Raw genomic sequence first — 13,437 nt, 5'->3', positions numbered from 1 at the left:
GAGGAGCGGTGGCTCAGGTAAGGCAAAGGCGAGGCGGGAGGCGGTCTGGGCAATGTCGGGGTGGGCGGGGGCCCGGGAGTGGCGGTGAAGTCCGGAGCGCGGCTCAGGTAAGGCAGAGGCGGGCGGGAGGCGGTCTAGGCAATGTTGGGGCGGGCGGGGGCCTGGGCGGGAGTGCACAAAAGCCGAAAATGCTGCCCCCAGCCCCCTTCTGCCCCGGGCAACGCCGGGGCGGGCTGCTAGTAAACAAATAAAAGTGAAAATGTATGTATTTTTTTTTACCTCGGAGGACATGCTTTCTCTATTGACAATTTGGTGCATGGTATGTTAAACTGTACTGAAGGCATTCCTCAATGTTCTCAACAGCTGACCGATGCATAGCCTTCTTCACCTGCCCCGGGAATTTCCATTCAGTGACTCTTTGCTATTATCGGATAGATGCATGGCCTTCTCTAAGTTTCCATTCAGTCTCATTCACAAGGATGTTAAAGGAATGAGGACTGAATCTATAAGTAACAGGCGATTTGATACTGGGACTTTCCAAAACTAATATCTGTAATTGGTATGATGTAGCTCTGAAACTGGCAAAGGCTCTTCGTGCCAGTGCAAAGCGCTCTGTCCTATTTCACCCACACACAAGTACAACCTCATTCTCTTATCTCTCCCAATCTCTCATATTCTTTCTCTCTTCTCATTTGTAGGCCTATATAATCTATTGTATTAGAAATACATTTCATTCCCCTGCAGGAATACTGCAAATTTATTTCCGGTCACTATATTTTTTTATTTCCAGTGAAAGATACTGACACAAGTGTAATGTGTCCATTCCTGCAGCATATTACTACTTTAATGCAGGACCCATAGTATACAATAATCCAAATAGTTATAAATTGAAGAACAGAACATGCCCCCCACCCCGCTGATAAGGTTACATTTAATAAGCAGTGTCCATGAACTAGTTGATGTAAATATATGTAGTAAGTTTACTAGATGTCCGGTTAGGGAAGCCACTATGCAAATGTCTAAAAATGCTTTAACACTTTGCGTGTAAAAAAATTACTTACAAAGGAGCACACCGTGCAGGGTCATCAGTGTGTTTGGAGTCTACTGGGCATTGTCAAAGGTCAAGCCCACTGTGGGGTTAATGATACTCTGCTGAACACAAAGGCTTTACTGTGAAAAATGTGGGGGCAAAGAGACCAGTTAGAGACCATGTATGTTAGACCTGTCAGCCTTAGGGTGGTCTTCCTCCAGACATTTTACCTTGCTCTTCCTATTTTTGCTGAATTCGTTTTTGTTGGCCTTTGAACTCTGCACACCTTACCACTGCTAACCAGTGCTAAAGTGCTTGTGCTCTGCCCTTTAAACCTGGTAATATTGACTTACACCCAATTGACACATTTCATTTACCTGAAAGTCCCTTGCATAGTGGTACTTCGTGTACTCAGGGCCTGTAAGTTAAATACTACTAGTAGACCGGCAGCACTTATTGTGCCTCCATGTGAAGTAGTCCTTATACATGTCTCAGGTCTGCCTTTGTAGCCTCTGGGTACAGTTTTAAACTGCCATTTGACCTGGCAAGATAAACACCTTGACAAACCTAAATATTCATTTTTTAATACATGTGGGTCACCACTAGGGTAGGCCCTACATAGCCATAGGGCAGGGTGCATATTTTTTAAAGGTTGGAGATGTAATTTTAACTTTTACATGTCATGCTAGGGACAAACTACTAAATTTGCTTTTCACTACTGTGAGGCCTACCTCAACCATAAGAGAACATTGGCTTGCCTTATGACATTTAATAAGTGATAACTTTCAATTCGGAACAAGAAGGAATGTTGCTTTTGTTATCTAAAGAATTGTAATTTTAAACAACCTTTAACCCCTTGCATGCGTCGAACGGCCCTCGGCTAAATTCCGGCTGCGCCCATGGGGTTATTGGTAAGATTGGATTTCAAATCACAGTTCTGAAAATGGTACTTTTAGAAAGTTGGCATTTTCATGTCTTAACCATTTGGTGCCTGCAGCCTCCATCCTGGGTCATATGACTAGGTGTAACTTGCTGTTGGTCTTTGTGTATTACTCCCAGTTGGACAAAGGGGGAATAGGTGTTGACAGGATGGGCTATCTCTGACTTAATAGGGTGGCAGAGTTTTTACTTATCACACTTGCACTTTTCAAAGGTTCTGCCTCAGCACACGCACAAGTGGCTTAACACCATTCTGTTGTGTCCCCAAACAAGCTGAGGCAGGCCAGGGAGCAAGAAATTCCTAATACCACTGGGGGTGGAAACCTCCAGAACCTTCTCCTACTCCAAAGTTGGCACCATGCATAAATATTGGACTCTCAGACACAACTCTTCAGTACACACCTGAACCTGTAGACACTACAGTAGAATGACGCCCTGCTGCTTTAGGCCTGCCCTGTTTGATGAGAAGGAAGACTGGACCTGCTCCCTTCAACCCAGACTGAAGTGACTTCAAGGGGCAGCTTACCGACCTGTTCTGAACTACAGGAGCACAACAAGCTCCAGAGGACTCCCTGCAACTGCCCAGCTGACCTGCTGCACTAGACCTGCCTGGACCAGAAACCAGTAGCCGCCAGGTCTCGCAGGGAGGGGGTGTGCCTCGGGGACAGGGGTCAATAATAATAATACAAATTTTAAAAAATGTAAACCTTTACGCAGGCCTGGTCCCGCTTCTTCACTGCTACTGTTCTCCTGCCTCCGACAGGAACAGGAAGCAGGCAGCCTCCCTCCCCTAAGCCAATCACAACGCTCCAGAGGAGCGTTGATTGGTCGGGACGCTGCCCAGCCAGGGGCTGTAGGGGATGACATGTTCTCCAAGTAGGCTGCAATGCAGCCTGCATGGAGAAGTGCAGAGTGCGCATGACTGGTTTGTGTGGCCGAGAGGGCTGACCAAACAGTCTTTGCGCACTCAGGAGCGGGCAAACCACTCGGGTAGCTTCACCCTCCCACTTGCCAGCAATGCACAAAAAACATAAAATGGTAATAACCAAAAGTTATTACCATTTTATGTTTTGGCTTTCTCGCACTGCGAGAAAGCTGTGGGCGACGCTCCACCGCCCTAACGGAGGAGCCTCCCCTGCCATTCTCATTCACTGTCTTTGCTCCCGCACCACCGAATCACCCATTGCGCCTCTTGCAATAACCCCAGGAGAGCAGAAGAGATAGAGGAGGTGGCTCACGACCTTTAAAGCCGGTCGGCAGTGGCTCCAGGCCCCAATCCCCCACCCCCGAGGGAAATGCCATATGGGATAAATGTCCAGTCACACCCTGGTCAAACCTGTACGGTAAGCATTTCATCCTAGTACCATGCAGAAGAGTAGAAGCCCACTCACATGCACAGGGACTGTACACTCCAGCAGAAAGTTCCCTGGAAGCAAAATGCAGAGTTAGAATGAAAACATTTAAACTGACTTTGGCAGTGCAGCTTTTCCAAGCAGCACATCAACTTGTTTTTATAATAGTCTAGAAGGAGCGAGGGATGACACGAGGCCAAGTATACAGGTCACTTGGGAAGAGCTCAGTGAACAGGGTACTATGAAAGGATCTTTTGGGAATGAGCAAAAACAAGAAACGGATGAAAAACTGTCGGGATGCAATCGCAAAATGTGCCTGCATAAATCATGCAATAAGTGCAATTTTCTTCCCCTGCAACATTTTCATTTTTATGCTGCTACATTTTCAAACCAGTGCCACAATATCCTCGGGGGTCTGCTTAATCCAAGAAGTGGCACTAGTTTACTGTTTAAAATGGTTGCTTGTTTTAGCCTTTTGTAATACATGACATGGATGTCCTTCTTCTTTGAATTTGCTGCCATTTCTGCCATTTCCATTTTCTTTGACATTTTGATACACGCTTCATAGCGAGGGGAATATATTCCTGCCTTTGATTCCAGGTGAATTCTCAGTCGGGTCTTTTCTAGAGCCTGTGAGCATGTCTCACACTCTAACTTAAACCCGTTCCCCCGATCCCCGGTGCTCACTGTATTAACATCATTCAGTACTCTACTGCTACTCAAGGCGTCATCATTATTTACTATGTTTAGAAACAGAGAGTTTTCAACTTCTGATCTAAACGCAAAAAGGGTGAACAAACTGGAGATACCCGGTAAACTGTAATATCAGCTAGAGTCACTATATTAAGTTGTTTCATATACCTACTATTCATCACCTTCATCAGCCTTAAAAACATGCAATTAGATTCAGTAGAGAATGTCTGAAATGCAATAATAAATCATTATGAGGGCAACAAAAACACTGTTTGGAAGTACGGTAGTTTCAGTTTTCAGTCTGCTAATCTCTCACGCTCTCAAATTAATTTATTCAAACGTTTAGTTGCAATTTTCCTTCTAATAAGCCTGACGGGACCTCCAATAGTCCAGATGTGGCCCAACCAGATTTGTAGGATCATTTAACTGGATAACCCCTCCTGCTCCGCTCCTTCACGAGACCGTCTTACAGCACGTGCACTCAAAGGTTGATTTTTCCTTAGTTCAGACGTTGTACCACCCTGTAATCTTTCTCCTGTTTCTCAAGTAGAAGGGGAAAGGCAGTGTCAGAGACCTAAATCCTAAATTCCACCAGCAAAATAGGAATACTCTAGTCTAGATCCTGAGAAATTCGATCTGAGGAATATTTATTTCGTTCCTATGACCTGTTCTTAGCTATCTCTTCAAAGCGTCCTGCACTGGCTCTCACATAGAACTCATAACCTGATTCGTCTTCAAAGTGAGGTGAATATAGCAGACTGTTCTTTCCCCATTGGACGAGCATCTAGATGAACAGGCACTGGAAAAGCCAATCAGACCAGCTTCCCCCCCTCCCAAAAAAAACACAGAGAAAAAATAGTTCTATGATGCCAGCATTGGAAGGATTCATCGGAACGGTAAACATCGTTCACAACGCGGTGTTTACACCGCAGTGCCTTTACAACGATGCCATTACAGCGCAAATCGTTACTACGACTTGAGCTGGATGGCGCTGTTCGACAAGGAATGTTGTAATTTTATATTCCAACACCTTCCCTACTGTTACGTGGACTGGCATTGGAATATAAAATTATAATATTCCAAAATCCGCGCCCTCCAACGCAAGTCGTTGTAACGACTTGCGTTGTAATGCCCGCGTTGTCAAGTACCGCGAGTAAAAGATCGCGTTGTACTGACATACATCCATCGGAACTGATCAAAAGCAAGAGAATAGAAGAAATGCTCCTAGGTAGGATAAACGGAAGGATAGAGGGGAAGTCATCAATTCACGAGCAAGGGACTGACCCACAGCCCACTCTATGTAGTAGTGAATACAGTGCTGTCTGCGACAGACACCTAAAGCTGGCAGTTGCCGGGACACAAAAAGCATCCTTTCCCACCTGTGCTGCAGAAGGAGATTGTGATAATTCAATTGATGATTCTTTCAAAATTACCATTAAAATTTCATTGTAAACTGCAACTTACGTTTTTTTACATGCATCTATACGCTTAGTTCAAGTTCAAATGCATGAGTCCTGTTTTGCAGGTGGCCATAAACTCAGTTTTAAAATAGCAGCCAGAAGAGCAGCCCCAAAGTTGTTGCTTACCCAAGCCTCTTTTCAGAGTACAACAGAATAGAGGGTGGATCATTAAAAACCCTTTATCCATTGTAGGAAATAGGGTTTCTTGTTGAGGGAGGAGGATTTCTACTCAAGCAGCAATCAGAATTCTTGTCAGGGAGAAACACAAGCAAACCCAAATTTGTAACCTATGCTTAACCCTCTGGTAACTTGGCACAAAAGCAGTCCGGCTTAACTTAGCAGCAATGTGTAAAGTATTTATGCAGCATTTAAATATTAATGGAGTGAAAACAAAACTCCAAAAACATCGTACACAAATTTAGAAAATAGAGATTAAAAAAATATATATTTGACACTAGAATGACAAAAATCCAATCTGTAGAACTAGAGATCTGCAATTTCAAAGATGTTAGGTTAGAATGGCGCCTAAACGCACATAGCGCCATTCACGGTTCTCTGGTCGTGCAAAACCAGGTAAAAGTCACAAGTTCAGGCCGACCACGATACAGATACAGGAAACAGGATAGTCTCGCTGAAAACGTTACCCTCTCAAATTCAGTGCGAAATGTTCCACCCTTGTGGTTGGAGGCCACAAGGAGCAGGGAAAGTGTTGTGGATGGTCGTCACTCTAGTGGGAAGAATATCTCAGGCGTCATGGTCGGACGTCACTGTAGCGCAAAGATCCTGTCCGGGTTGCGGACAATCGTGGAGATTTGTGTTGGTGGTCACTGCATGCCATCAATGCTGTAGCATGAATAGCAGATCTCCAACTGCTGGTCATCGCTGGCAATTGCTGTACTGCGAAGTGTCAGGTTCACCGGAGCTTCGCGTTGCCACTCGGAGCAGGTGTCAAGATCCTGGCATGAATGGGCCTGTTCGCGGTTGCAAAGGGCCTACAACTTCAGGATTTCTCCTTTTCTTAAAGGAGGAGCTGAACTGATGCCACACTCTTGGGAATGATGAACACACTACAGCAGAGGCCAGCAGGGCTTAGGCAGGTCTAGTTTCTGGCAGGGGCGGCTCCTCCACTAGGGCAGAGGAGTGGCAGCCCTCTACTTTCTCGCAGTGCGAGAAAGCCAAAACATAAAATGTTAATTACTTTTGGTTATTACCATTTTATGTTTCTTTGCGCATTGCGGGCGATCGATTGGGCGGAGATGGCAGTGCAGGAGTGGTTTGCCCACACCTGAGTGCGCAAAGACTGTTTGATCGGCCCTCTCGGTTTGCCTAAATCAATCATGCGCACTCTGAACTTCTCCATGCAGGCTGCATTGCATTCCGCTACAGCCCCTGGTTGGGTGGCATCCCGATCAATCACAACGCTCCACTGGAGCATTGTGATTGGCCGGCATGACCCGCGAGCCATGCCGGACGCTACTGGGGAATGGAATACAAGACTAAGGGAGAGGGACTGGCTCGAACATTCTTGTCAGAGCTACTTTTTGTGCGCAGTCGGACCCTGACTTTAACATATTTAGTTTATCTATCAAAGGTACACTTTTGTCAAACAATAGATTGACAAAGATATTTTATAGTTTGAATGCCTTGAAACTATGCAAGCATTCTGATCTTTGCTGAAACACTCCAACCAGAAACGATGGTGCTTGCAATGAAAATATTCATAAATCTTCCTCTTGAACCTTGATTCAGAGGGTGAAAACCCTCGACTGAGAAATGCAGGGAGTCTGTGTACATACCTGCACAGATGTCTTCATTCATTGTGCCCTTCTGCCACCACACAGTCAGTCTCTTTCAGGTGCTCAGGATCCACTTCTGTGTTATGTGCAAACCCCTGATAAATGCTGAACAGCCATTTAGAGCAATGTTCATTGTCTGTGCATATAATATACGCAGCGAGTGCATGGGTTTCATCTGAGCAGCATATTTGAGTGAGTCACTGAGATAAGCGGCATAGATAGGAAAACAAGCATTGACAAAACTAATAGGTCTCGTCTTTGGGGCCTGTTGACTTTGCAAGTGCCTTTTGAAAGTACTGTTCAGCATGGTTGTCACGTCGTGTGCCCCCACAGACCACGCAGGAGACAGACAGATTGTGGTAGGCTCTTCTTTATTACAAACAATAGCTTTGTGGTGCGGCGTGACCTGTGCCCTGACCTCTTGCTCCGAGGCCCTGATCCCGAGTGTCCCCTCATCCCCTCCCCTGACCGGATGTGGTGTCCGGTGTCTCTGTCCCCAGGCCCTGAGTCCCCAGGGTCCTAGTGCCATCGTGTGGGCACAACATCTCCCCCTTTGTTGCGAACAAAAGTTGTTTGCCAGCTGTCCCATGGCTCACATCAGTGATGGAGAAAACGTGAAAGGAGAGAGAGAGAGAGAGAGAGAGAGAGAGAGAAGAGAGAGAGAGAGAGAGAGAGAGAGAGAGAGAGAGAGGAGAGAGAGAGAGAGAGGAGAGAGAGAGAGAGAGAGGAGAGAGAGAGAGAGAGAGGAGAGAGAGAGGAGAGAGAGAGAGAGAGAGAGGGAGAGAGAGAGAGAGAGAGAGAGAGAGAGAGAGGTGATGTTGCTGATGTTCCTTTACATCTCTGTTATCAGTCTCTTGGTCTTTTTGCATTCTCTCCTTGGTCGTTGGTCTCCAGCCTCTGGTGCAGGATCTTCCTGCGGTGTCTCTCTGGCCTCTTCTTGTTTTGGCATCCCTGTTTCTTCTTCTGTTTTTACTGCCTTGAAGTGGGAGCTGTTTCTGGTGATCTCTTGTTGGCCGGTTGTGGCTGTGATCATGGGCCCATTCACTTTCACCACTTTTGCTGGTTCTCTTGCAAATGCGCTGTCTGACTTTTTTACTTGTCGCTGTTTCACAAACACCATGTCTCCTTCCTCTGTCTTTTTGTTTGTTGCGTGTCGTCTTTGATCCGCGTATTCTTTCATCTTTTCTTTCTGCCTTTTGTCTTTGACGGCGATGTCTTCTTGGCCCAATTTTTTTTCTTCTTTCATCTGTGGCAGACGTGTTCTGCTTACTCGCCCTAGTACCAATTCCGCGGGGCATCTCCCAGTGGAACTGTGGGGCGTGTTTCGATAGTCCCTCAGTACCTGGCATACCGCTTGTCCAATTGATATTTCCGTCAGTTTTGCTCTTTGCACCGCCTTTTTGATGGTCCCCATGAACCTCTCCGTCATCCCATTTGCTTGCGGCCACAGGGGCGTTATGCGCCTGTGATGTATACCTAAGTATGCCATGAATCTCTTGAATTCTTCGCCTGAGAAACGGTGGGCCATTGTCTGTTTTTAATGTCTGTGGCGAACCCCACGCTGCAAAGATGTCATCCAGCACTGGTAGTGTTGCGTTCGCAGACGTCGACGACACTGCCTTTACAATGGGGAACCTTGAGTATTCGTCGATCACTACTAGGAAGTAATTTCCTGTTTCTAGAGGCCCATAGAAATCCGCGGCCAGCTCCGTCCACACCGCTGTTGGTAGTGGAGACATTTTTAGTGGTTCTGGTCTTGGAGGTGACCCTATGATTTGACATATGTGACACTTTGTTATCATTTCTTCCACCATGCTGTCAAGTCCCGGGAACCACACCTTTTCCCTCAGCATCTTTTTGGTGGCCACCATGCCCCGGTGTGACTCGTGTGCCAACTCCACTGTCCTTCTTCTCAGCGATTGAGGCATTATTATTCTCGTGCCTCTCATTACTGTTCCATTTTCGCATTCTGATAGTTCCTCGTGTATTCTTTTGAATGCCAGCAGTTCTTCTTTGTCTACTCCTTTGTCTGCATGCATGTTGCTATTCACATGCCTCCATCGTTGAGTTTTGTTGATCCTCATTACCTCTTGCATGGTGCCGTCCTGTCTCGTTGCTTGTTCCAGTTCACTCAATGTTATTGTCGCTGGAGTACTGAGCTTTAGTGCAAAATTGAGGTATTCTTCTGCCATTGTGGTCACTTAGATGTTCTGTGGTAGTGGGTGCAGGGCTCGAGAAATTCACTCGACCGCTCGCATTTGCGAGTGAGATTGATTAAGGACGAGCTATTTTTAGGTCCTACTCGCCCTTTCTGGCGAGTAGGAATACAAACTTGACACTTGACCTCTGCCTCTGAAAGCAGAGGAACTGTGACAAGAAAGCAAGATTTAAAGGCATCTTTATTGCTCACGAAGTAAATGAGCAATAAAAATGCTTTTAAATCTTGCTAACTTGTCACATTTGCTCAGTTTTCAGAGTTTGAGGTCAAGTTCATTTAAGTTAGGTCGAGGAGATTTTGTAGTTTACTAGACCTGCAGGTCTAGAGCATTTTATATGATTTGTCGAGCCCTGGGGTGTCTTGACACGTAATCTGCTGGATTTTGTTCTTTGCCTGGCTTGTGGATGATTTTGAAGTTGTAGTACATGAGCCTTATTCCCCATCTTTCTATTCTTGGCGGTATCTTTGCATTTGGGTTGCCATATATCGTGATCAGTGCTTGATGATCTGTTACGATCGTGAACGGTTTTCCGTATACGAACATGTGGTAATGTTCACAGGCCCACACTACCGCCAGACTCTCTTTTTCAGGTTGTGAATATCCTTTCTCAACCTCTGTCAGACTCTTGCTCCCATATGCGACAATGTGTCTTGGGGAATCCCTCCCAGGTTGATGTTGCGCTAGAATTGCTCCCAAACCCACGGGGCTTGCATCCACTGTCACCTCTGTGCACAGTTGCGGGTCAAAATAGGCTAGGTGATCCACTGCTGTCACTGCCTTTCTTATCTCTTCGAACCCTTTGTCACATTCACTGGTCCATCGAAAATTCTGTCCCTGTTTCGTCAGCTCTCTCAGAGGTGCGCTGACGGTGGCAAAGTCCTTGATGTAGCGCGAGCAGTAGCTCGCTAGTCCCAGAAACGATCTCACTTCTGCCACGTCTGTGGGCTTTTTTGCCTTTTCCAAGGTTTCTACCTTGCTGTGGTCTGGCCGCATTCCTTTTTTGGAAAAGATGTGACCGAAAAACACCAACTCATTTCGCCCCAGTTCACATTTTTCTTCGTTCAGCGTTAAACCTGCTTCTTCTAGGTGTGAGCACACCTCTCTTAAGGCGGTGTCGTGTTCTTCATCTGATTTGCCAAACACCAGGATGTCATCACTATAGTTCAAACTGTTCTTGACGGGCCTGATGACTTGCCGAATTGTTTCTTGGAATATTTCAGCAGCTGACGAAATCCCAAAGCTCAGGCGCTTGTATCTAAATAACCCCAGGTGGGTAGAGAATGTCGTGATGTACCGTGACTGGGGGTCAAGTTCCAACTGATGGTAGCCCTTGCATAGATCTAGCTTTGAAAATCTTCTTGTACCCGTGAGACAGCTAATCATATCGTCTAGGTGTGGGCCTGGGTGTCGCTCTCGTTCAATTGCTTTGTTTGGAATCCTCATGTCCACGCATATTCTTATTTCTGATTTATCCTTCTTTGGGACGGCTACGATGGGTGACACCCACGGTGTCGGTCCATCTGCTGGTTCGATGATGTCTTGCTTTAGGAGGGCTTTCAGCTCTTCCTCCACTTGTGGTTGTAGATGTATGGGCACCCTTCTGTGATGTTGCGCAACCGGTCTCACCGTTTCGTCAATGTGCAGTGTTATCTGCCGCCCTTTCAGTTTTCCTAGACCCTCTATCAGTTTTGGATATTCTTTTAAGATGTTCTTTTTTTCCGCCATGTGGTATGTCATTTCCATTAGCCCCATCACTTGTGCTGTGACGTTACTCAGCAAACATGGCGCGGGGATGTCTCCTTTGAGTACATGTATCTGCTCCGTTGTCCTTTGGCCTTTGTACCTTAGTTCTTCCTTGAACTTTCCCAGGTTGATCACTGGTCGTTTTGCCCCCCACGTGAAGACTTTCACTCGTGATGGCGTCAGGATTGGCTTTATTTTCATTTTTTCATACTCCGAAACGCACATAATGTTGCACGTTGCCCCGCTGTCCAGAACGAAAGTGGCGTCATGTGGCCCCACTTTTATGGTTACCGATTCCGTTTTCCGTATCTTTTTCTTGTCTAGCAGGCATATTGTCTCATTGCACACTTCCTCATCATCTTCCGAGTCCGTTGTGCCCTCTGTCATGAGGTATAGGCGTTCTGTTTTTTCTTCTTCGTATTCTTCCTCTGACTCTGCTGATGAGCCTCTCACTCCAGTCTCGACATGCCTGATGTGTCTCCTTGTCGACATTCTTCCTCTGCTCATTCTTCCCCGGTCGTTCCTGAACTGTGCTCCTCGGCACACGCTTGCGTAGTGGTCTCTTCCGTTGCATTTTCTGCACGTCTGGCCAAATGCAGGGCATTGTCCTCGGTGTGGGAATTCTAGTCCACATCTGTAGCATGTTCCTTCTTGCGGCTTCCTTGCTGGCTGATCCCCTCTGTCTTGTCTCTAGTTTCCTGTTCTGGCGTTGCTTGCCATTCTATTGATTTGTTCTCCACCTCTTCCTTTGCCACGTTCCATCACTTGAGCGTGTGTTGTTGCTCGCGCTTCCGCCCTCCCAAGTGCGAGGATGTTCTCTAGGGCTATCGGTTCTTTTAGTATCCTTGTTCGGAACTCTATGTCTCGACAGCCTGTTATTATGAGTAATCGTATGGCCTGCTCGTTGTCAAATTTATCGAACTCGCAGTGAGTCACCAGTTGCCTCAGCCTCGTTGCGAACTCATCCAATGATTCCTCAGCAAGTTGAAAGGCAATCGTGAAGCTGTATCTCTCAAAATCCACATTTCTTTGCGGGTCGAACTTGTCTGTTAGACATTTGATTAGTTTGTCATAGGTGTCAATCTCCTTGGTTGGCAGCGTCACCATCAGGTCCTCGACCTCATCGCCCACTAGATTTATAAACAGTCCTCGTTTCTTTGCTTCTGTGACGTCGGTTGCCTCTGCATAATTTTCAAACCGTCTGAGCCACTTCTCCCATCTTATCCCTGTTTGTGGTTCGGACAGGCTAAATGGCAATGGCCTTCTATATTGCGCGCTTTGTTTTGCGTCTGCCATCACTTGTTTCTGCTTCTTATTATTTTCTTGATATTCTTTCTCTCTTTGTTTTGTCTTTCGTTGATGCTTCTGTCAGGTTTACTCTTTTATTCCCTTTATTGTTCTTTATTTCCTTTATTGTAGGCCCTTCCTTGCTTTATTATTGTGTCTATTGTATTTCCTTTGCTTTTCTGTTAATAAATTGGCACTTTCTGTCCAAACTTGATCTCTTCCTGACTTTAAGATGGCCGCCGAGCCTTTCTGGCTTCCTATTTGTCCGTTTACCTGCTTCTAAGATGGCCGCCGCTGATCTCGCGGGACTTCGCGTCCACTCACAGCGCTGCCTGACTTCAAAATGGCCGCCGCGTGTGTTCTCAATTTCTATTGGCTATCGCGCCTGACCCCAAAATGGCCGCCGAGACTCTCGCGAGAGCTCGCGCTGCCTTCTTCTCTTTGAAAACTTCAGTTGCGCGCTCTTTGCTGCTTTGCCGGGCGCTTACCGGGGGTCGCTGGGTCACTTTTCTGGTCCTCCTGCAGCGATCGGGGTGGGCTCCCGTGTCGCTGCTGCTGCTTTGACGTCGCTGTGCTCCTGCGCTCCTTCTCTGGTCACGACGCGATCCAGGGTGGGCTCCTGGTTAAAATCGCTTTTTCTTCACGTCGGAGTATTCCGATCCCGCCTCGTCGCCAGTTGTCACGTCGTGTGCCCCCACAGACCACGCAGGAGACAGACAGATTGTGGTAGGCTCTTCTTTATTACAAACAATAGCTTTGTGGTGCGGCGTGCCCTGTGCCATGACCTCTTGCTCCGAGGTCCTGATCCCGAGTGTCCCCTCATCCCCTCCCCTGACCGGATGTGGTGTCCGGTGTCTCTGTCCCCAGGCCCTGAGTCCCCAGGGTCCTAGTGCCATCGTGTGGGCACGACAATGGGCC

At 46.8% G+C, this 13,437-nt stretch overlaps 1 protein-coding gene across 3 annotated transcripts in view; it reads left to right on the top strand.

The window, feature by feature from the left end:
- The window catches only part of TPK1 (thiamin pyrophosphokinase 1), a 1,173,355-nt gene that overhangs the window by 359,093 nt on the left and 800,825 nt on the right, over window positions 1-13,437 (top strand). The window lies entirely within an intron of this gene.

Source organism: Lissotriton vulgaris, chromosome 10 (assembly GCF_964263255.1).
Source record: "Lissotriton vulgaris chromosome 10, aLisVul1.2, whole genome shotgun sequence".
Taxonomy (NCBI): Eukaryota; Metazoa; Chordata; class Amphibia; order Caudata; family Salamandridae; genus Lissotriton; species Lissotriton vulgaris.
This window is presented reverse-complemented; position numbering and strand designations above follow the sequence as displayed.